At 43.8% G+C, this 25,830-nt stretch overlaps 1 long non-coding RNA gene across 1 annotated transcript in view; it reads left to right on the plus strand.

Moving 5' to 3' along the window:
• The window catches only part of LOC141051771 (uncharacterized), a 30,357-nt gene extending 12,889 nt beyond the window's left edge, over positions 1-17,468 (plus strand). The window contains exons 2-3 of the long non-coding RNA XR_012220690.1: positions 13,349-13,452; positions 16,992-17,468. This is a non-coding gene — a long non-coding RNA (uncharacterized lncRNA). The remainder of the gene's footprint in view (positions 1-13,348; positions 13,453-16,991) is intronic.
• The last annotated feature ends 8,362 nt before the right edge of the window (positions 17,469-25,830 follow it).

Here is a 25,830-nt window from a genome sequence, read left to right on the forward strand (position 1 = left end):
TCTACAATAATATATACCTGACAGGAGCCCATACAGTCTATATCTACAATGATATATACCTGACAGGAGCCCGTACAGTCTATATCTACAATAATATATACCTGACAGGAGCCATACAGTCTGTAACTACAATAATATATACCTAACAGGAGCCCATACAGTCTATACAATAATATACACCTGACAGGAGCCCGTACAGTATCTACAATAATATATACCTGACAGGAGCCCGTACAGTCTATATCTACAATAATATATACCTGACAGGAGCCCGTACAGTCTATATCTACAATAATATATACCTGACAGGAGCCCATACAGTCTGTATCTACATTAATATATACCTGACATGAGCCATACAGTCTATATCTATAATAATATATCTACATTAATATATTCCTGACAGGAGCCATACAGTCTGTAACTACAATAATATATACCTGACAGGAGCCCGTACAGTCTATATCTACAATAATATATACCTGACAGGAGCCCGTACAGTCTGTATTTACAATAATATATACCTGACAGGAGCCCGTACAGGCTATATCTACAATAATATATACCTGACGGGCCCATACAGTCTATACAATAATATATACCTGACAGGAGCCCATACAGTCTATATCTACAATAATATATACCTGACAGGAGCCCGTGGAGTCTATATTTACAATAATATATACCTGACAGGAGCCCATACAGTCTATATCTACAATAATATATACCTGACAGGAGCCCATACAGTCTGTATGTATCTACAATAATATATGCCTGACAGGAGCCCATACAGTCTATATCTACAATAATATATGCCTGACAGGAGCCCATACAGTCTATATCTACAATAATATATACCTGACATGAGCCCATACAGTCTTTATCTACATTAATATATACCTGACAGGAGCCATACAGTCTGTAACTACAATAATATATACCTGACAGGAGCCATACAGTCCATATCTACAATAATATATACCTGACAGGAGCCCATACAGTCTATACAATAATATATACCTGCCCCTACAGGCTATATCTACAATAATATATACCTGACAGGAGCCCGTACAGTCTGTAACTACAATAATATATACCTGACAGGAGCCCATACAGTCTATATCTACAATATATACCTGACAGGAGCCCGTACAGTCTATATCTACAATAATATATACCTGATAGGAGCCCATACAGTCCATATCTACAATAATATATACCTGACAGGAGCCCATACAGTCTATATCTACAATAATATATACCTGCCCCTACAGGCTATATCTACAATAATATATACCTGACAGGAGCCCGTACAGTCTATATCTACAATAATATATACCTGACAGGAGCCCATACAGTCTATCTACAATATATACCTGACAGGAGCCCGTACAGTCTATATCTACAATAATATATACCTGATAGGAGCCCGTACAGTCTGTAACTACAATAATATATACCTGACAGGAGCCCGTACAGTCTGTAACTACAATAATATATACCTGACAGGAGCCCGTACAGTCTATATCTACAATAATATATACCTGACAGGAGCCCATACACTCTATATCTACCATAATATATACCTGACAGGAGCCCGTACAGTCTATATCTACAATAATATATACCTGACAGGAGCCCGTACAGTCTATATCTACAATAATATATACCTGACAGGAGCCCGTACAGTCTGTAACTACAATAATATATACCTGACAGGAGCCCATACAGTCTATATCTACAATAATATATGCCTGACATGAGCCCATACAGTCTTTATCTACAATAATATATACCTGACAGGAGCCAGTACAGTCTATATCTACAGTATTATATGCCTGACAGGAGCCCGTACTGTCTATAGCTACAATAATATATACCTGACAGGAGCCCGTACAGTCTGTAACTACAATAATATATACCTGACAGGAGCCCATACAGTCTATATCTACAATAATATATGCCTGACATGAGCCCATACAGTCTTTATCTACAATAATATATACCTGACAGGAGCCCATACAGTCTATATCTACAGTATTATATGCCTGACAGGAGCCCGTACTGTCTATAGCTACAATAATATATACCTGACAGGAGCCCGTACAGTCTATATCTACAATAATATATGCCTGACAGGAGCCCGTACTGTCTATATCTACAATAATATATACCTGACAGGAGCCTGTACAGTCTGTAACTACAATAATATATACCTGACAGGAGCCCATACAGTCTATATCTACAGTATTATATGCCTGACAGGAGCCCGTACTGTCTATAGCTACAATAATATATACCTGACAGGAGCCCGTACAGTCTGTAACTACAATAATATATACCTGACAGGAGCCCGTACAGTCTATATCTACAATAATATATACCTGACAGGAGCCATACAGTCTATATCTACAATAATATATACCTGACAGGAGCCCATACAGTCTATATCTACAATAATATATACCTGACAGGAGCCAGTACAGTCTATATCTACAATAATATATACCTGACAGGAGCCCGTACAGTCTGTAACTACAATAATATATACCTGACAGGAGCCCGTACAGTCTGTAACTGCAATAATATATACCTGACAGGAGCCCGTACAGTCTATATCTACAATAATATATACCTGACAGGAGCCAGTACAGTCTATATCTACAATAATATATACCTGACAGGAGCCCGTACAGTCTGTAACTACAATAATATATACCTGACAGGAGCCCGTACAGTCTATATCTACAATAATATATACCTGACAGGAGCCCGTACTGTCTATATCTACAATATATACCTGACAGGAGCCCGTACAGTCTATATCTACAATAATATATACCTGACAGGAGCCCATACAGTCTATATCTACAATAATATATACCTGACAGGAGCCCGTACAGTCTGTAACTACAATAATATATACCTGACAGGAGCCCGTATAGTCTATATCTACAATAATATATACCTGACAGGAGCCCGTACAGTCTATATCTACAATAATATATACCTGACAGGAGCCCGTACTGTCTATATCTACAATAATATATACATGATAGGAGCCCGTACAGTCTGTAACTACAATAATATATACCTGACAGGAGCCCATACAGTCTATATCTACAATATTATATGCCTGACAGGAGCCCATACTGTCTATATCTACAATAATATATACCTGATAGGAGCCCGTACAGTCTGTAACTACAATAATATATACCTGACAGGAGCCATACAGTCCATATCTACAATAATATATACCTGACAGGAGCCCATACAGTCTATATCTACAATAATATATACCTGACAGGAGCCCGTACTGTCTATATCTACAATAATATATACCTGACAGGAGCCCGTACAGTCTGTAACTACAATAGTATATACCTGACAGGAGCCCGTACAGTCTATATCTACAATAATATATACCTGACAGGAACCCGTACTGTCTATATCTACAATAATATATACCTGACAGGAGCCATACAGTCTATATCTACAATAATATATACCTGACCGGAGCCCGTACAGTCTGTATCTACAATAATATATACCTGACAGGAGCCCGTACAGTCTATATCTACAATAATATATACCTGACAGGAGCCCGTGCAGTCTATATCTACAATAATATATACATAACAGGAGCCATACAGTCCATATCTACAATAATATATGTCTGACAGGAGCCCGTACTGTCTATATCTACAATAATATATACCTGACAGGAGCCAGTACAGTCTGTAACTACAATAATATATACCTGACAGGAGCACATACAGTCCATATCTACAATAATATATACCTGACAGGAGCCCATACAGTCTATATCTACAATAATATATACCTGACAGGAGCCCGTACAGTCTATATCTACAATAATATATACCTGACAGGAGCCCGTACAGTCTGTAACTACAATAATATATACCTGACAGGAGCCCGTACTGTCTATATCTACAATAATATATACCTGACAGGAGCCCGTACAGGCTATATCTACAATAATATATACCTGACAGGAGCCCGTACTGTCTATATCTACAATAATATATACCTGACAGGAGCCCGTACAGTCTATATCTACAATAATATATACCTGACAGGAACCCGTACTGTCTATATCTACAATAATATATACCTGACAGGAGCCATACAGTCTATATCTACAATAATATATACCTGACAGGAGCCCGTGCAGTCTATATCTACAATAATATATACATAACAGGAGCCATACAGTCCATATCTACAATAATATATGTCTCACAGGAGCCCGTACTGTCTATATCTACAATAATATATACCTGACAGGAGCCAGTACAGTCTGTAACTACAATAATATATACCTGACAGGAGCACATACAGTCCATATCTACAATAATATATACCTGACAGGAGCCCATACAGTCTATATCTACAATAATATATACCTGACAGGAGCCCGTACAGTCTATATCTACAATAATATATACCTGACAGGAGCCAGTACAGTCTATATCTACAATAATATATACCTGACAGGAGCCCGTACAGTCTGTAACTACAATAATATATACCTGACAGGAGCCCGTACAGTCTATATCTACAATAATATATACCTGACAGGAGCCCGTACTGTCTATATCTACAATATATACCTGACAGGAGCCCGTACAGTCTATATCTACAATAATATATACCTGACAGGAGCCCATACAGTCTATATCTACAATAATATATACCTGACAGGAGCCCGTACAGTCTGTAACTACAATAATATATACCTGACAGGAGCCCGTATAGTCTATATCTACAATAATATATACCTGACAGGAGCCCGTACAGTCTATATCTACAATAATATATACCTGACAGGAGCCCGTACTGTCTATATCTACAATAATATATACCTGATAGGAGCCCGTACAGTCTGTAACTACAATAATATATACCTGACAGGAGCCCATACAGTCTATATCTACAATATTATATGCCTGACAGGAGCCCATACTGTCTATATCTACAATAATATATACCTGATAGGAGCCCGTACAGTCTGTAACTACAATAATATATACCTGACAGGAGCCATACAGTCCATATCTACAATAATATATACCTGACAGGAGCCCATACAGTCTATATCTACAATAATATATACCTGACAGGAGCCCGTACTGTCTATATCTACAATAATATATACCTGACAGGAGCCCGTACAGTCTGTAACTACAATAGTATATACCTGACAGGAGCCCGTACAGTCTATATCTACAATAATATATACCTGACAGGAACCCGTACTGTCTATATCTACAATAATATATACCTGACAGGAGCCATACAGTCTATATCTACAATAATATATACCTGACCGGAGCCCGTACAGTCTGTATCTACAATAATATATACCTGACAGGAGCCCGTACAGTCTATATCTACAATAATATATACCTGACAGGAGCCCGTGCAGTCTATATCTACAATAATATATACATAACAGGAGCCATACAGTCCATATCTACAATAATATATGTCTGACAGGAGCCCGTACTGTCTATATCTACAATAATATATACCTGACAGGAGCCAGTACAGTCTGTAACTACAATAATATATACCTGACAGGAGCACATACAGTCCATATCTACAATAATATATACCTGACAGGAGCCCATACAGTCTATATCTACAATAATATATACCTGACAGGAGCCCGTACAGTCTATATCTACAATAATATATACCTGACAGGAGCCCGTACAGTCTGTAACTACAATAATATATACCTGACAGGAGCCCGTACTGTCTATATCTACAATAATATATACCTGACAGGAGCCCGTACAGGCTATATCTACAATAATATATACCTGACAGGAGCCCGTACTGTCTATATCTACAATAATATATACCTGACAGGAGCCCGTACAGTCTATATCTACAATAATATATACCTGACCGGAGCCCGTACAGTCTGTATCTACAATAATATATACCTGACAGGAGCCCGTACAGTCTATATCTACAATAATATATACCTGACAGGAGCCCGTGCAGTCTATATCTACAATAATATATACATAACAGGAGCCATACAGTCCATATCTACAATAATATATGTCTGACAGGAGCCCGTACTGTCTATATCTACAATAATATATACCTGACAGGAGCCAGTACAGTCTGTAACTACAATAATATATACCTGACAGGAGCACATACAGTCCATATCTACAATAATATATACCTGACAGGAGCCCATACAGTCTATATCTACAATAATATATACCTGACAGGAGCCCGTACAGTCTATATCTACAATAATATATACCTGACAGGAGCCCGTACAGTCTGTAACTACAATAATATATACCTGACAGGAGCCCGTACTGTCTATATCTACAATAATATATACCTGACAGGAGCCCGTACAGGCTAAATCTACAATAATATATACCTGACAGGAGCCCGTACTGTCTATATCTACAATAATATATACCTGACAGGAGCCCGTACAGTCTATATCTACAATAATATATGCCTGACAGGAGCCCGTACTGTCGATATCTACAATAATATATACCTGACAGGAGCCCGTACAGTCTGTAACTACAATAATATATACCTGACTCCGGCTTTTGTCAGGTTGTTGTGATTGGTGTTCTGGTCTGGTTGGGTTTGGGTGGGCTGTTCCAAGGGTCCTGGTTTTTTTGTTTCACCTACATGTGTCAGGGCTTTATGGTGATGGGAGCTTGGAATGCTCCTATGTAGGTGAGCCCGGAATGATAGTGCCCTCTTTAGAACCGTTAGGGTATGTGCACACGGTGCGGATTCTGCTGCGGATCCACAGCGGTTTTGGCCCTGCGGGTCTGCAGCAGATTTAGGTTTGTTGTACAGTACCATTGTTTTCAATGGTAAACTGGAAAACGCTGTGCACATGATTTTTCCGCACGGATTTGCTGCGGTTTACAATCCGCAGCATGTCAATTCTTTTGTGCAGAACCGCTGCTGTTTCACACCTCATCCATTATGTGGTGTGAAACCGCAGGGCAAAACCGCAGGTAAATCCGCAGATAAGTCCTGCGGATTTATCTGCGGATTTTACTACAAAATCCGCACCACCAAAAAACTACGTGGGCACTTACCCTTAGGTGTAGAGGGAATCTGCCCAGGTCAGTCTGGCAAGCACTGTTGGAGGTGCTCTGATGGACTTGGAGAAGGTGCTTGCAGAATTCCAGGTGGAATATTTCTGTTGGGCTGGAATCCCACCTTGACCAGTCTGGGTAGGTGTGAGGACCCCAGACTTCACTGCCATACAGTAGGATTGGGGCGATGATAGAGTCGAAGATTTTTAACCAGACCCTCACTGGTGGCTTCAGATAGTAGAGTTTCCTTCGGATGGCATAGAAGGTTTTGCATGCCTTGTCTTTCAGGGTCTCTATGGCTTATTTGAAGCTCTCTGACCGGTGAATCTCTAGGCCCAGGTAGGAATATTTGTCTGTTCCTGTAAGGGCGCAGGAGCCCATACAGTCTGTATCTACAATAATATATACCTGACAGGAGCCAGTACAATCTGTATCTACAATAATATATACCTGACAGGAGCCTGTACAGTCTATACCTACAATAATATATACCTGACAGGAGCACGTAGAGTCTGTACCTACAATAATATATACCTGGATGGAACCCATACAGTCTAGCATCTTCAGTAGTGAGCCGGCTAGACTGTACGGGCTGCAGTTAGGACCTGGAAAGAGCCCATATATTCGGCTGGCTTTAATAATTTATACCTTGAAGGAGCACATACATTCTAGTGTCATGTATGGGCTGCAGTCAGGGCCAGGCAGCAGCCCATAATGTCTGCTATCTTCAAGAATATATTCCTGGAAGGAGCCCATACAGTCTAGCACCTTCAGTAGTGAGCCGGCTAGACTGTATGGGCTGCAGTTAGGACCTGGAAGGAGCCCATACAGTCTAGGCTCAACCGTGCTGCTGGTGTAATACAGTCAAAAGCGAAAGTAAAACTAACAATAACAAGAGAGCTTCCCTCCCCACAATACAGCAAACATTTAAGTTCATCGCCATCTGCTGTCAGGCTAGTTTAAAGTCCTCCCTTCACTTATAATAAGTCCTGATCTGTTGCATATGCCAGAAGTCTGCCTGTCAGTTCTCAGACTATACCCATTGCTGTGTTCACCATCCTCCCCGCCCCATTAGGGTGTGCAGTGGTGTGATCGTGTTCCACGTGATTACTACCATTGAACTATATTACCAAGAATGTAATATGACACCTATATACGTGCCATTAGACTTTGCAGCAACTCTTGTCATGGCTCAGAGATAACTATTTATATAATTGCCTTGTAATGTATGTTTTCATTTCCTGTTCTGTCCAGATGTCACCATATCCCAGAATTCCAAGCAGAGGAAGTTCACCAACCTCCATATTGGGACACCCAAGTGGTGAGTGTCTCAATATGAAAACTGCTGCTGGTACCAACCTATTGTGCGGTACCACCAGCGGAGCACCGCTGCAAGACACACACACACACACACACACTCAGGGCCGGCCCGAGAGATTACGGCGCCCTAGGCGAAACTATTTTGTTGCGCCCCTACTATTCTTGGCAGTAGATGAAAACTTGGGAAATAAATTTAGGCGCAAAATAAACCACAACAACAATGATTATTTAACTCTCTCCTAACTCTTTAATCTTCTGAGAAGTTGTATAGGACAAATATATACAAAGTGATCAATAACACAAAACAAAAACGACCATAGGTAATTAAAATGTTTGTTTCCTTGCCTTTTTTTTTTTAAAAGGATGACACTAAGTCACCAAGATTAATTTGTTTAGCAACTTCAGATTCTGTCAAAATTGTTGCCAACCCAACCAACCTCTCTTGCGTCATATTTGCCCTTAAATATGTACACTTTTCTTTCCATCCCTAAAACTTTTTGCCTTTTGAAAAGATTTTTTATAATTTTTTTCTATTTTTTCTCTGGCGCCCCCTTTGGGTCGGCACCCTAGGCGGCCGCCTAGCTCGCCTATACGTTCGGGCCGGCCCTGCACACACTCACTCTCACACACACTCACGAAGCCTCTTGCGAGGTACCACCAGCGGAACACTGTCGCACTGCGCCTGCGCGAATTCCGCGCAGGTGCAGTGAATCATTCGGCTGATCCCGGTGGAAGATGCGCGACGTGTCTACAGGCAGAAGAAGTCAGTCATATTAAAGGGGTCTTCCCATGAACGAAAGTTCATTTTAAAAATTGTCTGTGTCTGACCGTGTACGGAGCATACCACATCTCCTGGGCAGTGGAGGAAGCAAAAGACAATACTGACATTACAGCAGGTGATCACAGAGGATTCATTTTGTGAGGTAAAATATTTCACTGACTATTTTTAAACAATATTTTACCTCACAAAATGTATCTTCTGCGATCTCCTGCTGTAATATCAATATTGTCTTTTGCTTCCTCCCCTGCCCAGGAGATGTGGTATGCTCCATACACGGTCAGACACAGACCATTTTTAAAAGGAGAGAGACAGCAGACAAGGGGGATAGTACATGGGGTAGATAGGTCAAAGAAGACAGCACAGCTGGGAGAAATCAGCACATGGGGAAAGAGAGAGTGGATAGGTGGGTGAGCACATAGGGGGGAGAGATTCTCAACGCTGCAAAGTGCCCCCATCATGACATTACTGCCCTCCCTATGTGATACCATTGGGCCTCCATCTAGTTCTCTTAATAAGTGATTAATTTCAGCTTGCGTTTGGGTCATGAATATGATATAGTGGGTCGCCCTCCCAGGGCTGTGGGGTACTCGGTACCGGGCCGGTGTCAGGGGGATGTGTCACAGCAGCGGTGACCCGATCCGTGGCCCTGGGCGCCCAAGCAATGGGGAGATGTAGTTAATGGTAGGATAGTTTGTGACGCCACCCGTGGTGTTTGGCAAATATGATGTTAGGCCAACGCTGCATACAGATCCACTGGGACTGATGGTATGTGCAGCTTAGATGGTAAAGCTCCCCACAGGTGGAGCTGTAGTCCCAGGGCAGTGTAGATGTAGCTGGCACGGGGATGTAGCAGTGCCAAAAGCGTAGGGAACAGACAAGACACAGCGGTTGTAGTTTCTGTTCCTTTACTGAGTATATGCAGTCCAGAGTCCTGATTACAGATGGTATTGGGGCAGGTCAGCCTGGAAGTAGCTCAGGATTCTCTCTCAGCAGAAGGGCTGTGCAGTCTCCTTCCTAGCGCTTTGTAGTGTGAAGCACTCCAGTACTTAGTTACTCTGAAATGCCTCTCTTCAGATGTTCCTAGAACTTTACTTGTATGACAGACAGCTGTAGCCTCTCTCGGGGACTCCTCTCCTGAGTCCTGGCTCTCTAGTCAATTGCTGTTGTGTCCCAAGTCTTTGGTGAGAGCAGGGCATTTACAGCCTCCTACTCCTCTGGTATCTGTGGTAGGACCGTCAGTATCCGTACCACCGTGGAGACCAGGTTCCAGTTCTGTGCGCTCTCAAGCTGAGGGAGCTCGCCTTCTGCAGCTCAACCTCTCAACTTCGCACCTCCCATCTGCACACTTCACCCTCCACAGACTATCTGATCTCTTTTTCTCCTGGCCCTCAGAGGACACCCCTTTCCAGAATCCTGGTTCAGAGTTCCCCCTGCTGGCCTGGAGTGGAAAAAGAGTATATTTACATAAAATTACATTTATTTAGACAGTGATGGTAAACTGTAGTACTAAATCAAAAATGTGCCCATACTTGGATTATAAATATAACTATAGACTAATCTACATCCAATAAAAGCACAGCGGGCCAAAAAATTTGAAAAATATTAAAACAACATATGCATATTAATAGAATCCATCAAAGGGAAGATATTAAAACAAAGAAAATGAAATAAATTAGGGAATGATTATGCATATGCTATGCTAATTTTATGTATATCACCTCTAGTATGCTCATCCAGAATGAAATATTAAACAGGAGTGAATTGAAAAAATATATAATGAATATATATACAGTATATATGAGGCAGTGAACCAATATTATTATTATTTATTTATATAGCACCATTGATTCCATGGTGCTGTATATGAGAAGGGGTTACATACAAATTTCAGATATCACTTGCAGTAAACAAACTTACAATGACAGACTGATACAGAGGGGAGTGGACCCTGCCCTTTTGGGCTTACATGCTACAGGATGGTGGGGAAGGAGACAGTAGGTTGGTGGGTTGCAGCAGTTCCGGTGTTGGTTGAGGTGATATCTCCAGTAGTGATGAGGAGGTTGCAGGCTCTAAGCTTAATTGAAGAGGTGTGTTTTCAGGTTCCGTCTGAAGGCTCCGAATGTGGTTGATAGTCGGACACGTTGGGGCAAAGAATTCCAGAGGATGGGGGCTATTCGGGAGAAGTCTTGGAGATGATTGGGTGAGGAGCGAATAAATGTGGAGAAGGAGGTCTTGGGATGACCATAGATTACGTGAGGGAAGGTATCGGGAGATTAGTTCAGAGACATATGGAGGAGACAGGTTATAGATGGCCTTGTAGGTCAGTATTAGTAATTTGAACTGGATACGATGAGGGAATGGAAGCCAGTGAAGAGATTTGCAGAGGGGAGAAGCGGAGGAGTAGCGAGGAAAGAGATGAATTAGTCGGGCAGCAGAGTTAAGGATGGACGGGAGAGGTGTGAGGGTGTTAGCAGGGAGACCACAAAAAATGTTGCAGTAGCCGAGGCGGGAGATGATGAGGGCATGCACAAAGCATTTTAGTAGATTGAGGGTTGAGGAAAGGATGGATTCTGGAAATATTATTGAGCTGGAGGAGACAGGAGGTAGAGCTTGGTTGTCCGGTTTCAAGGACAGGGCACAATCAAGGGTTACTCCGAGGCAGCGGACTTCTGGTACTGGGGAAAGCGTGGTGTCATTAATTGTGATAGATAGGTCAGGTAAGGAAGATCTGTGAGATGGAGGAAAGATGGTGAGTTCAGATTTGTCCACATTGAGCTTGAGGAAGTGAGAGGAGAAGAAGGAGGATATGGCTGATAGACACTCCGGGATTCTGGACAGCAGAGAGGTGACGTCTGAGCCAGAGAGGTAGATCTGAGTGTCATCAGCATAAAGGTGGTACTGGAATCCATGGGATTTTATGAATTGACCCAGGCCAAGGGTATAAATTGAGAAGAGTAGGGGTCCTAGAACAGAGCCTTGGGGGACTCCAACAGAGAGAGGGTGGGATGGGGAGGTAGTGTGGGAGTGGGAGACGCTGAATGTGCGGTTTGAAAGGTCTGAGGAGATCCAGGATAGGGCGAGGTCTTTGGTGCCAAAGGAGGAGAGGATCTGTAGTAGGAGGCAGTGGTCAACTGTGTCGAATGCATAGGACAGGTCTAGAAGGAAGAGTATAGAGTATTGTCCGTTTGCTTTGGCTGTAAGTAGGTCGTTAGTAAGTTTAGTCAGGGCTGTCTCAGTGGAGTGATGGGGGCGGAAACCAGATTGTAGATTGTCAAAGAGCTAGTTAGATGAGAGGAGGAAGGGAAGTTCAGTGTGGACGTGCAGCTCCTGGAGTTTGGAAGCAAATTGGAGCAGTGATATTCGGCGATAGCTGGACATAGTCGTTGGGTCGAGGGTTGGCTAATCCTACCATAAGTGGACAGGTGAACAAGTGCTAAAGTGAAGCAATATAGTAGATAAATTATAAAGTGCAACAGTGCCAAAAAAAAGATAGAGTATAAATGAGGGTATATACCTTTAAGGCCCACCGCCGCCGTTCCAAGTGCAGCACAACCCCGACGTGTGTTTTTGGATATAATCCTTCACCAGGGGGTGATTTGTGACCTGAACCGGACGCCTTATATATAAGTAATGACCATCAGTAGGACGGGGTTGAGGTGGGTGCATCGCAGGACCCGGACACAAACTAGCATCCGCATCACGTGACCAGCAACCCGGAAACTAAACCTTGCTTTGCCTAAGGTACAGATGCGGGCGCAGGAGAGACCAGGACACAGGCCGCGCACGTGCACAAGCTCAGCCCAGGTATATGGATAAGTCAAAGGAACTCTGATGCAAGAGGATTGAGGTGTCAACAGCGCATGCGCCGCCGGCAGGACAAGGCCTCCAAAGACACGCACAGCGACCAGTAACAAGGTTACTATGGACACATTGACGCGAGCCACGGAAAGCAAGTCACCAGCAGCGCACGCGCACAACAATATAAAAAATCATGGTAATGAGATAAATTAATGGAGAAATAAATACAAAAAATAAATAAATGAAAATAATGATAATAATAAATATAAGTAAAAGTCATTAGGATTCCATCAATTATTTATTTCTTTTCTCTTTCCAGTGGTATAGTCATGGTTGTTGCCGACAGATCAACACATCAAGATGCAGTACTTCACAGGACCCAGACATGCCAACCGTCAATCTCTCAAGAGTTCAAGAATAAAGGTAAGTCCTTAAATGTAAAAATTATATATTAATAAACGAATCATAAAAGAACAATTTGCGTTCAGGTAAAAACAAGGGGTTGACTAAAATTTAAAAAATAATTAATACTATAAAAAGGAAGCAAAGCATAGGTTTTCATTTAGACCAAAAGGTGAGACCGTTTACAGGCTCCAAATGTATTTAGCTTCCAAGTGAGCCAGGGGGGTACTTATTTTTTCACCCCTAATATTGGATTTAATCATATCAATACCAATAACTTTTAGTGAGGAAGCATCACAATTACAATTAAGGTGAACTTTAAAATGCTTAGGAAGGGTCTTCAGAGTATTAACATCATCCACTTCCCTAGCAGCAATGATACCCAAGACATGTTCACGGACCCTAATTTTTAATTGTCGAGTTGTCAAGCCAACATAAATCAGGGAACAGGGACAAGTTGCGTAGTATATCACTGCTTTTGTTATACATCTTATTAGGTGCCTAATTTTGTAAACATCAGAGCTGTTATGAATGAGTCACTGAGGAGGAAAAAACAAAAAGCAAGCTAAGCCCAGAAAACCGGAGAGGTTGGTAACTAGCGGATTGCAGACCCCTGATCCTATCCACAACAACTAGCAGTAGCCGTGGAGCCTGCCTACGGTGGTCCTAGACGCCTCGTCACGGCCGGAGAACTAAATAAGCCTAAAGAAAGAAAGGGAAAATCTAAGCTGCCCCAGAGCAGACCCCAAAGCAATAGACAGCCCCCAACATGTATTGTCAGTGAAACAAGATGAAAACACAGACACAGGTAGAAAGATAGGCTGAGCAAATGATGGGGCCCTCGCTAACTAGAAAGGACAGGAAAGAAAAGCTGCTGTCTGCAATCACGCAAAAAACCCTGCCAAAAAGAATGTCCAACACGTCTGATAGAAAAAGGCCCTGAAGTCGCTAGACTTCAAATCACTATATCAGCACTCAGGTATATTCTGAAGGCAGAGCAAAAGAGATCAACTGATCAGAGACAAAATGGGGATTCAGCCCAGTCCCAGCCAGGGCTGGCTGAACACAAAAACTAAGTAAACCAGACAAAAACTCATATGAACAATAGCAGAGAAAACGTAGCTTTAGGAAGGCAGGAACCAAACTGGAAACCAGGAGCCACAGTCAGGAAAAATCACCAGCAGGAAACTAGGGAGTCAGCTGCCTTAAATCCAATCAGAAACTCCTGATGTCCAATCGCAGTCCTCTTCCTCAGGTGGCCAGTCTCTGCCATTTAGATCAGCTTCATTACCTTCCTTCACCAACAGAGGGAGTCCAGATAGAGAACTCACTACTCCTCTGTCAGCACAGCCAGCTCCATAACCCTCACCAGAAGCCAGAGGCAAACCCGAAAATGAGCTCACAACACAGAGCCATCTGAACTAGAAAATGTTTGTGCTCTTACAATATTCGGACAAGCCATGCATTTCCCACATGGCTTACATCCCCAAGGTGGTTTAGAGTCCGACAAAAATGTAGAAGAAACAAGGTCAGTGGTATAATGTCTCTTAACCAATTTGTCCCCCAAATTTACGGATCTTTTATAAGTAATATTGGGTTTCAACCCAATATAATGAGATATAATAGGGTCTGTACAGAGAATAGACCAAGATTTTTCCAAGCAGCGTAACATTGCATTAGTCCATCCATGATATTGGGTGATATATCCTACCATCTTATTTGATGTTGGTGGTCTAGAAGAATAAAAAGCTTGATGGCGAGAAGTATTCTTTGCTTGATTGAATGCCCTTTTTAATGATCGATGGCTATAGCCACGATCCAGAAACCTGAGTCTTAGGTCTTCAGCTTGTTTTTTAAAATCCTCGTCATTGGAACAAATCCTGCATAACCGCAGGAATTGGCCAATAAGAATAGATCGTATCAAGGCCGGAGGATGTGAGGAAGTAGCGTGCAAGAAGGAATTAACCGCGGTAGACTTACGAAAAAGATCAGTTTGAATACAATTCTCGGTGTCCCTTTTAACACTGCGAAAAGGAGTCACATCCACAGACAGCTAGCCAGTTTCCTACTCCACACTGATGAGGGGCAATACCCCGAAACAGCTGTCTGTGGATGGATACCATGTTTTGGCATAGGTGGTTTCCTTCATTGGAGACTGCCCTTCCCGTGGTTGTTCCTTCCCGGTGAAAGACCTGGCTAGTCATTGCTTGCGTTGAGAAACATGTGATGGTGTCTCCGCGGCTGTTGATTTACATGTTTTTGCATATTTCCCATAAGGGATGGGGGCATTGCTCTAGAATCACTGCGTTGAGAAACATGTGATGGTGTCTCCGCAGTGTTGGATGTTGATCTCCATGAGGTCACTCATCCTCCTTTTCGCAGTCTTTTTTACTAGGCATTGCTCCTACTAGCCAGTTTCCTACTCCACACTGATGAGGGGCAATACCCTGAAACAGCTGTCTGTGGATGGATACCATGTTTTGGCATAGGTGGTTTCCTTCATTGGAGACTGCCCTTCCCGTGGTTGTTCCTTCCCGGTGAAAGACCTGGCTAGTCATTGCTTGCGTTGAGAAACATGTGATGGTGTCTCCGCGGCTGTTGATTTACATGTTTTCCCTTTTAACACTGACATCTAAAAAATCAATCACATCCTTGCTAAAATGGTAAGTAAGATGTATAATAAAGGGATTCTGATTGAGATGTGATACAAATTTTTTAAGTGATTCAGCCAAGCCCACAAGTACCACACCCAAAAGAGAATGCGGTCCATTGATGGCAACCGATCCGACAGGAAGATGTCCCTCTCCCACAGCCCTAGGAATAAGGTAGCGTAGGCTGGTGCGAAAGAGGCACCCATAGCTGTGCCCTGGAGCTGTAGGTAGAAGGACCCCTTGAAAAGAAAAAAAATTGTGTTCAACAAACTGACCCGTAGATGCAGATATAATTGAAGACCTTAGAAAAAATTTAGTAGCACAAATACCATCCGAATGGCGTATATTTGTATACAGTGACTCAACGTAACATGTCACCAAAAGTATACCCTCACCATCTACATTTTTAAGGAACTCATTTGTATCTTTAATAAAGGATGGTAATGATTTATCAAAGTAAGAAACTCACAAGGGCCCAGAGGGATTTTAATTTAGGAAGAGTCTACAGATGGCGGAAAAATCAGGCAAATGACAACAATAGAGACTATAATCGGGACAGGCATCCATCTATTCCACCTGCGAGTGATATTTCTGGCGCCTCCTCTTCCGTCTCTGCACCTATTTAGAATATCTCTACACCCAAACGGAAGCGAGAGTTACGGTATCAACCTATGAAACGTTCCGTCAGATATTCCCCCAAAAATTATCAGAGTAATCTCAAGGTAATCAATTTGAGTTTGCATATATTTTCCCCTAATGAAAATGATCTATTGAGCAAAGGTCTTATGTTTTGTCCCACTGCACATTTTGACCATTTTACTGCAATCAAAGACTTACATCTGTTTACGAGGAAATTGATATTCAAATGTCACTTTCATGATGAGACTGTTTTGAAATTATTTCCTACAGAGACGGAACAAGAGGCGCTAGCAATCCTGGATGAATTGGCACGTGAGCATAATACCTTAGAGGAAGGTAAGATTCCCTTATCAATTCGACCACGGTCCCAGAAATTTCCATCTTTATCTTCTTGCCCCATAATTGATGTGTTTGTTAAAACCGTGGGTAAGGATTTTGGAAAAATTTCCCGTTACCCTGGCAATGATAATCGAAACAGGGAGGAGAGGACTAGCCTTAAGAAACTTCAGGGTCTACGTGATGTTGTTTTTAAACCAGCAGATATGGGTGGGAATGTGGTGGTTTGGCCTAAGACTCTATATGAAACAGAAGCATTCTGACAATTGAAAGACACTATTTGTTACAGAAAATTGACATGTAATCCTTTAAATAAGTTTAGCTAAAGATAATGGGATCATTTACAGCCCTCCAGGTAGATGAACCTTCCATTCCCACTCTTTATCTGCCACCTAAGATCCACAAAAATCAGACAACACCTCCGGGTAGGCCGATAATTTCAGGATGTGGAAATTATTTGGAAAATGTCAATAGATTTGTTGATTCCAAATTACAACCGTTGGTTGAATCATTACCATCCTTTATTAAAGATACAAATGAGTTCCTTAAAAATAAAGAAAAATATTCAGGATTGAGAGTCCTCAGTAGTTGATACCTTTTAATGGCTAACTGAAAAGATGGTAATACATTGCAAGCTTTCGAGACTACTCAGGTCTCTTCATCAGGCTACACTAATACAAAATCTGAAGTCACATATTTATGAGTGTAGCCTGATGAAGAGACCTGAGTAGTCTCGAAAGCTTGCAATGTATTACCATCTTTTCAGTTAGCCATTAAAAGGTATCAACTACTGAGGACTCTCAATCCTGAATATTTTTCTAAGGAGGTCCAACGTTTTATTGGTTTTGCAAATTTCTACAGATGCTTTATTCAAAATTTTTCTGATATTGTCCTTCCCATTACTTCCTTGACAAAGAAGGAAAAGCCCTTTAAGTGGTCATCACAGGCTCAAGAAGCTTTCGATCGGCTTAAGATCTGTTTCACCTCAGCACCACTGTTGATACACCCAAATCCAACACTTTCTTTCATTGTGGAGGTGGACGCTTCCGATAATGCTTTGGGGGCTATTCTCTCTCAAAGAACTGGAGAGAAGGGTCTGCTACATCCTTGTGCTTTCTTTTCCCGTAGACTAACCTCAGCAGAGAAGAATTATGATGTGGGAGACAAGGAATTGCTGGCTATTATTGCGGCTTTCAAAGAATGGAGACATCATCTGCAAGGAGCTGCACAACAGATCATAGTGCTAACCGACCATCGCAATTTAGAGTTCCTTAGATCCGCTAGATGTCTTTCTCCTCGTCAGGCTCGTTGGAACTTATTTTTAAACCAATTTAACTTTGTTATCTCGTACCGTCCAGGTTCTCGTAATGGGAAGGCTGATGTTTTATCCCGAATCCATGCTGCGGATTCCGTACCTGGAGCCCCACCCAAGACCATTCTATCTGATGCCAATTTCATCAGAGTTATCCACGATCAGGACTTGTGGAAGGAGTGCAGGGAGGCTTATGACGGTGATGTATTTCTGGCCAACCCACCTGTGGATATTAATCTTGTCTTTAAGGGTGGCATGTGGTTCAGAGATCGACGTATCTACGTCCCTGAGGTCGTCCGTCTGCAGATCCTCAAGTTGGTACATGACTCCAAGTTGGCTGGTCACAGGGGGGTACAGAAGACAGAGGAGTTCCTGAGCCGATTCTTCTGGTGGCCAACTTGCCTGAAAGATACCAAGGACTATGTTCTCTCTTGCGAGGTATGTGCTCGTTACAAGACTCCTCATGTGGTACCTACGGGTCTTCTACAACCATTACCTGTTCCGTCTCACCCTTGGGGGTCTATATCAATGGACTTTATCGTGGAGCTGCCCACATCGGGGGGCATGAATACAATCATGGTGGTAGTTGATCGCCTGACCAAAGCTGCTCATTTTGTTCCGTGCATCGGCCTCCCCTCAGCTAAAGATACAATGAACTTGGTCATACAGAATGTCTTTCGGTTGCATGGGGTCCCGGATGAGATCATCTCTGACCGGGGAGTAAAGTTCACTTCAAGATTCTGGAAGGGGTTTTGCTCTGCACTCAATATTAAGGTCTGTCTCTCTTCCACTTACCATCCCCAGACAAATGGTCAGACTGAACGGACCAATCAGACGCTGGAACAATATCTAAGATGCTATGTCAGCCATCTCCAGGATGATTGGTTGGAGTTGCTGCCGTTAGCCAAATTTTCATATAACAATTCTCAGAGCGCTTCCACTAAATTTACACCTTTCTTTGCCAATCTGGGTTATCATCCGTGTATCTTACCTAGGTCTCCAATTAATTCTCTGGTCCCGGCAGTAGAGGAAAGGCTGTGTCAGGAACACCGCACTGCACTTGCTCACTGTGCCAGTGCGGGTGTCCTGAGTACAAAGACAGTACTCACAGATACCTGTGGAGCAGGGCAGCAGCGGTGACGATGCGTGCTTCAGAGTATCAGGACCTGAAGCACATGACTGCTGGGGGCGTGGCCTAAGCTCCAGATCTAGGAGCTGCAGGGAAACTCCTAGAAAGGTAACTACGGGGCAATGTTACCAAGGGGCATAGACAGAGACAGAAACCAGGGGTCAGACACACCAGAACAACAGTATAGCTGACAGAGAACCCTGGTAAAGAGTGAGTATAAATACCCCTCCCAGATCCAGAAAGAGGCCACGAACACTTAACCCTGTGAGTGCAGGGCAAGAACCCTGTTCAAACCATGACAGGCTGACTGCGATGAGGCAAAATCTGGAAGTTCTGAAGGAATCCCTGACCACAGCTCAAGAACGTTATAACAGATCGGCTGATAGATTCCGTAAACCTGCGCCCATGTTCAAGGTAGGAGATTCCGTGTGGTTAGCAACTAAGAATCTGAAGTTAAACGTTCCTTCACAGAAACTTGGACAGAAATTCATTGGCCCTTTCAAGATCAACGGTATTGTGAGCTCTGTGGCCTGCCGGCTGAAGCTGCTTAGGACTGTGAAGGTACACCCAGTTTTTCATGTATCTTTACTAAAGCCTGTATCTCCTAATACCTTTCAGGGACGTGTTGTGCCACCTCCGCAGCCTGTGGTGATTGATGAGCAAGAACAATTTGTGGTGGAGGAAATTATTGATTCCAGGATTCGCAGGAATCGGCTCCAATATCTGATAAGATGGCAGGGATATTACCCTGAGGAAATCTCTTGGGAACCTGTGGAAAACATCAATGCCCAACAGAAGATTTCTCGTTTTCATCGGAGATTCCCTGAGAAACCAGGTCCAGGATCGTCCTGAGGCCGCTTCTAAGGAGGGAGTAATGTCAGGACTCTGAACATTTTTTACCCTTTTGCATTACTGCCCTTTTCCAAGATGGTGTCTTTGGTCTCATGTGCATTGTGTCCTCCTGCTATAAAACTCCACCCCAGCCTTCAGTCTGTGCTTGAGTATTCTGCCTTGCATCCAGCTCCTGACCGCTGATTACTCCCTGGCCATATACCGGCTCCTGTGAACCTGTGTGGTGATCCTGCTACTCTGCTCTGAGTTCCTGCTGCATTCTCCAGTCTCCAGTAACTCCTTCTTCCTCTGCTGCTCGTGTTCACTTCATCTGCATTTGCTGGACATGTAAGCTGTTGCTGCTCTGCAAGAGCCTGAGACTATTTTCCAGGTCTCCCTGGTCAAGCTAGGATATGATTTGAACTGCCTTTTAAGTTTATCTATCTGTGTTTGGACTGAGACAAGGATTTATTCATGTCAAGCATCCTCAAGAATAACCGTGCTTCATAGACTTTACGCTTGATTGCATTTTCCTCTGAAGTTCCTATAGGCTGCCAAGCTGCGTCTTATATTTACTGCAAGTGTTGTGGACTTGAGTTTCTTTCTGCATCCATTTGTATCACCGTGTGTTAATATAGACTTTACCACTTCTAAAGCTGTGTCCTGTAGTCATCTTGTTCCACGCACAGAGTCTCTTGAGTTATCCCCTATAATTATTACAGCTAGTTGAGTTCGATGTGCACTCCACTAGGCTAGGGGCTGAGAGCCTTTTGCGACCTGGTTCCTTCTTCCACCTGACGTCCATCAGTGTGGAATGAGACCCACGGGGAGTACGCTTCACCCGTGCCTCTGGAAGAACCCCTTTCCTCTTTAGGGAGCTTTTTGTCAAAACCAATCCGTCCTGCAGCTTTTACTGCCAGGAGCTGCTCCAGACATGTCCTGTCTCCTTCCCTCCCTCTGAGGGAACTCTCCTCACATCCTGCAATTCTCCCGCTCTCAACCTAAGTTCTGCCTACCTCCCAGCACCCTTCGTGTACCAAGCAGGGTCCATAAAGGGAGGTCTGCTATTCTACGTGTGTGTGGGATGCAGGTGTGGAATGTGGTCAGGTGTCTCCATCTTACCTGGTAGTGGGATACCACACCTCTGGGTGAGGTGCAGTATCTCTGTGGCGACTGGACCCTCAGGAGCGCCACAGCTGCACCATGAGTTATCTGAAAAAAAAAATCAGCGAACTCATTGTGATGGGAGAGTTTGGCTCCACTTTGCTGATTTTTAACCACAGACCTAATGAAAGTTTAAGGCTGGAGTCACACTAGCGATTTTAAAATCTGTCCGATTTTGTTCCTGCAAAGTCAGACGACTGTAATATGAGTGTCATGCGTTTTTCATGTGAGTACAATCCGATTTTTCACACCTAGCATCCGATTTACATCCGAATGTAATGCGATTTTAATGAGCTTTTACATAGAGAAATTCTCTGCCATTTACACATCGTTTTCAAAGGAAATATTCTTCAAAGCATAGATAATAGTTAGATGATAGAGAGAGATAGATAATAGATACATACATACATTCAGGTGCTTCTCACAAAATTAGAATATCATCAAAAAGTTAATTTATTTCAGTTCTTCAATACAAAAAGTGAAACTTCTATATTATATAGAGTCATTACAGACAGAGTGATCTATTTCACGTTTATTTCTGTTAATGTTGATGATTATTACAGCCAATGAAAATCCAAAAGTCATTATCTCAGTAAATTAGAATACTTTATAACACCAGCTTGAAAAATGATTTTAAAATCCAAAATGTTGGCCTACTGAAATGTATGATCAGTAAATGCACTCAATACTTGGTCGGGGCTCCTTTTGCATCAATGCGGTGTGGCATGGAGGCGATCAGCCTGTGGCACTGCTGAGGTGTTATGGAAGGTGTTATTGTCCTCTTGACAATACTCCATAGATTCTCTATGGGGTTAAGGTCAGGCGAGTTTGCTGGCCAATCAAGCACAGTGATACTGTTGTTTGTAAACCAGGTATTGGTACTTTTGGCAGTGTGGACAGGTGCCAAGTCCTGCTGGAGAATGACATTTCCATCTCCAAAAAGCTTGTCAGCAGAGGGAAGCATGAAATGCTCTAAGATTTCCTGGTAGACGGCTGCGCTGACTTTGGTCTTGATAAAACACAGTGGACCTACACCAGCAGATGACATGGCTCCACAAACCATCACTGATTGTGGAAACTTCACACTAGACCTTATGCAGCTGGGATTGTGGCCTCTCCACTCTTCCTCCAGACTCTGGGACCTTGACTTCCAAAGTCTAGTGTGCAGTATCCATAATTACAGGAAGGAGCCCAGGATAGGGGACATTATTAGTGGAATGAGCCCAGGATAGGGGAGATCATTACTAGAAGGGGCTCAGGATGTGGGACATTATGTTAGAGAAATGCCAAGCATGGAGGACATTATACCTGGAAGGGGCCCAGGATGGGGGGTATTATTACAGGATGAGGGAAATTGTTAGATGGGGGTGACGCGAAAATATAAGTCCACAGGATTTGGAACGCTACATGGGCCCATCCATCTGACGAACATGCAGTTGGGGTCCCAGGTCCAAATTTTGTACCAGGGTCCATTAGACTCTAGTTACCCTGTAGGAGGAAGGGCCCCCGCCGAGTGTCCGGGCCAGAACCAAGGGGACCGTCATCTAAGGTCCTAGGGGGTCTGTTTCCAGGGAGCAGCGTTAGAGGACGGACCACTGAGACTGACAGAATGGTTGGGGGCGGAGCCTATATAAAAGGGGAGGAGGACGCAAGTCAGTGTGAGTCAGCAGAATGGGAGAGAAGGAGCAGGAGACCATGGGAACGCCAGGGAGCGAGAGCCAAGAGCAGAAACCAGAAAGGAGGACAGCGCAGAGACGGCACCGAGCCGACCGACTGTTTCACTCCAGCCCGCGGCTATTGCCGCCTCAGTCCAGCTCGCGGCTGCGGCCTGCCCCCAGTCACCCGCAGCCCCTGCCGCCTCACTCCAGCTTGCGGCTGCGGCCTGCCCGCAGTCACCCGCGGCCGCTGCCGCCTCACTCCAGCTCGTGGCTGTGGCCTGCCCGCTGCTGCACACAGCCACTGCCGCTCCACTCCCGACCGCGGCTGCGGCTTGTCCATTCCCGCTCGCAGCCGCCACCGCCCCGCTCCAGTCCATGGCAAGGGCCAGGCCGTCGTCCGCCACGGGTCCCCTAGTGCAGCTGCTTGCTGCGCCAGTGGCCTACCAACAGTCACTTAGACCCGCCGCTGCCTGCCCCCCGTTTAGGGGCTGCGGACTTGACTCTCCCACTCCCAGGCGATGTCCCGCTGCCTCTGCCGGGGGACATTCCGCCAAAGAACCCTTCTAGGGCCTGTTGTGCCCTTGCTTCGCCTGGGCGTCGGAACGCCCGAAGACTAAGCCAGATCCTCAGCAGCTGGGCCCAGCGGCTGCGACCCCGAAGCACCATCGTCCAGGACGCCGAGGGATGTCAGGAAGGATAAGTGACACTACATAACTAAGGACCCGTAATAGGCCATACCGCGGCCCTATAGTGACCGGCCTTTGCCGGAGTAGTCGTGTTCTTATAACCAGTGTTTGCTTGTACTGGGTCCCTGCGAGGACAGTTTCTGTTATTTTGTGTGGTTGCTTAGGATAGCCCTACCGGCATCAATCCATAAAAGTTATTACCTAAAGTTCAATCCATCTCGCGTCTCATCGCTGCATCCCTCGTGCCATTACCACAACCCCACTGCGCTTTGCACACATTTTATAGAGAAAAGAGTGGAAGCAACTTTATGAATGAGATAGACAAGACTGCTGAAGATGGTGGGAGGAGAAGAGGGAGAGCTCCCACATAGCCACCCTCTGAGAACACCTACTGAAGTCCATGTAAACTAGATTGATGCTGGCAGTGCTCCACACCCGACGACGCTACACACAGTGTCCTCAGGTGACCCATCCATCGACAGCCAATACAAATAGGTGCCCAAGCCAAATGTGTGGGAACATTGCACACTCAATGTGGTAACATCATAATAATTCTTTGATAGCAGAACTCTGCACTCCGCAGTATAAACTTTGCTGATCCTTCTCATAAACCTTGTTGACAGCGACTGAATTGCATGACTAAAGGGGGTTTTACACAAAGCGATATCGCTAGCAATATCGCTAAAACGTCACTGATTTTGTGACGTTATAGCGATATTGCTAGCGATATCGCTATGTGTGATACTTACCTCTGACCGGCTCCCCCGCTGTCCATCGCTAATCGCGCGAGATTGGGCGGCTCCATTTCTCGTCATCAGCTTCCTGCTGGGCTTCCTGCTGTGTGAGACGAGCGACGCGTGGAGGCGGGCGGGAGGACGTCAGGATCGCTGTGTGTGAAAGGTGAGTATCGTGCGCTGCGTCGCTGCTGCATCGCTGTGAGATCTTTCTGCGTGAAAGCTCACTAGCGATCATTTAGCGATGCACCAGCGATCCTGACCGGGTCGTATCGCTGGTCGGATCGCTGGTGCATCGCTAAATGTAAAAGGGCCTTAAGGCTCCATTCAACTCTGGTCACCCGGGAGCCGCTCACGGCCAAGATAACAGCTGATAATAAATCAAACATGTTCAATATGATATTTCAGTACCTTGAAGCTGAAGACTATAAATTCCCAGACACCTTATTATGTAATGGGGGGTGTTAGAGGAGTCACAGGAGCACCTTCATGACCCTCACAGAATAGCCGAAAAAAAATGGCTAAAATAAATGCTTTGGAGGAACCAAAAGTACCTGCATTACACAGACTGTTTTAGCTGAGCACCTATGTAATGCCTCATCCCCCCTTTGGGGGCACTGATGGTACATCATATACTTATTGTTAATAATCAGAGGTCTCTGCAGCAGAACCCTACTGTGATCAGCTTATAAAGAGATAGTTTTAAGCGTATAGATTTTTTTTGCAATCACATCTCAGAGCAGCATGTTGTAGGGGCAGAGACCCTGATTCCATCGCTATATCACTTACTAGGCTGCTTGCTGTAGTTTTCATAAAATCCCTGTTATATATGTTGCAGACTAGCAGTTCTCTGAATGCTGAGCTGAGTTTAACTTCAACCACAGCTCCGATTGGCTGCAGTCTGTGTACACTGTGCATAGGCAGAAAGTTGCCAATCAGTGGTGGGGGCATGGTTGGATTACATGGCGGGAGATAACTAGTCCTCTAGTGGTAATCACCTGTTGAAAAAAACCGTGATTTTATCAAAACTCCAGAAAGCAGTCCAGTGATTGACACATCGCTGGAATCAGGGTCTCTGCCTCTACATTAGACCGCTCTCAAATTAGGTGGCAAAATCTGGTGAAGATTCTGTTCTTATTCTATATGGAAACTGTAAATTACTATATTAGGACATAAGCTGTGAAAAACAAGTCATAGAAAAAAATCTGAGTTTCCTGTCCGACCTTTGGAATGAGATATCTTCTGAATGTTGTATCTCT

This window comes from Dendrobates tinctorius, unplaced genomic scaffold (assembly GCF_039654945.1).
Source record: "Dendrobates tinctorius isolate UK_male_01 unplaced genomic scaffold, ASM3965494v1 ptg000158l, whole genome shotgun sequence".
NCBI classification, from domain to species: Eukaryota; Metazoa; Chordata; class Amphibia; order Anura; family Dendrobatidae; genus Dendrobates; species Dendrobates tinctorius.